The sequence below is a fragment of the Otolemur garnettii genome, unplaced genomic scaffold, assembly GCF_000181295.1.
Source record: "Otolemur garnettii isolate 467f Iridium unplaced genomic scaffold, OtoGar3 scaffold00024, whole genome shotgun sequence".
NCBI classification, from domain to species: domain Eukaryota; kingdom Metazoa; phylum Chordata; class Mammalia; order Primates; family Galagidae; genus Otolemur; species Otolemur garnettii.
The window spans coordinates 6,946,438-6,947,855 of record NW_003852419.1 but is presented as its reverse complement, the minus strand read 5'-3'; the positions used below and the strand labels follow the sequence as shown (position 1 = coordinate 6,947,855).

General features: G+C 29.0%; 1 protein-coding gene across 2 annotated transcripts in view; it reads right to left on the bottom strand.

Annotated features, from left to right (window-relative positions):
* GTF2A1L (general transcription factor IIA subunit 1 like) overlaps nt 1-1,418 on the bottom strand; it is a 75,632-nt gene that overhangs the window by 39,063 nt on the left and 35,151 nt on the right. The window lies entirely within an intron of this gene.

The following is a 1,418-nucleotide window of genomic DNA, read 5'->3' as shown; positions in this document are numbered from 1 at the left end:
TGGGAATTACAGACTGATAAATTAGTTAGGAAACTATGACATTATCCCACATGAGAAACAATTAGGGCAATGGCAGTAGGCATGGGGAAAAAGACAGAGATTTGAGAAATATTTACTAGTTTTAAAATTATCAAAATCGCATGATTCAGCATTAAAAAGAATGAGTTCCTAACATATGCTACAACATGGAAGAACCTTAAAAACATTATGTTAAGTGAAATAAGACAATCACAAGAGGACAAACAGTATATGATTCCATTTATAAGGTACCTAAAATAATCAAAGACAAAAAAGAGAATTTATGAGGGGCTGAATCAAAAGTTGTCAATAACATGTATTTTATGAAATAGAATATTAAACCTATATAGATCCTTATCTCTTAAACCTACAGAGCTCTCTAAGATTTCTCATAGTCTACAAAATAGGAAAAATAAATTAACTACAGCTAATTGTAACTTGCTTTAAGCTACTCATAAAAAAGAAAAAACTACTTATAAATTTTTTGAAAATTAGATTAGCATAAATTTACCAAATTGCTAACTATGTTAAAGGTATTCTACAGTAAATAAAGAAATATTTTATAAAGTACTTTTGTATATTTGGGTTTCTGCATTTTAAATATAGACCTATTTTATAACTAACAAATGACACAATAAGCTACCCAATATATAATAAACCCATACAGCATAACAGCACTAATTTAAAGCTTACTATGGTACTAGAAGCTTTAAATATTCTACATACATTACTTCTGATAATTCTAAAAATATAAGGTGCCCATTTGCAAATTATAAATGAGTTTCAGAGAGTAACATTACATAGCTTGCTTGTAAGTAGCGAGCATGGAAATTATGGCTTCAAAGCTCAAGTTCTCAACCACTATCCCCAAACAATCCTTGATTAACATCCTTTAACTAATCTATTTCCCCATATCAGAAAAAGTACACGATGACATCCAGTGTGCAACAGTAGAATAAGTCCTTGACTTACTGCACAAAAAATCTGCAAAGTTCACATAGAATCCAGTGGAAAATGCCTCCAAAAGTAGTAACAAAAACAAACAGTTTAGATTTGTAGTTATTTTTCCCTCAGAACAAAATATTTTATGACTATACTTTTAGCCTCCATTTGTTTCCAAAATATTATTATGTGAAAAATATCAGAAGAAAATATTACCAAAAAAACACATTTTAATCTTAATACTTTATATCAAAACTAAAAACAAATTTGCTAAAAGATTTCATCTTTGAAAATTCATGCTAACAAGTTTCATGAATTATCCGAAACATTTTAAAATAGGTCAGTTTCTGATCATTGTTTTCTTTGTTCATTGGTCCTTCACTGTACCCTATCTTTCCTCTACCTAGGAAATTTTTAATATTAGATGTTAGGCACTTTATTGTCCACTGGTACAGATT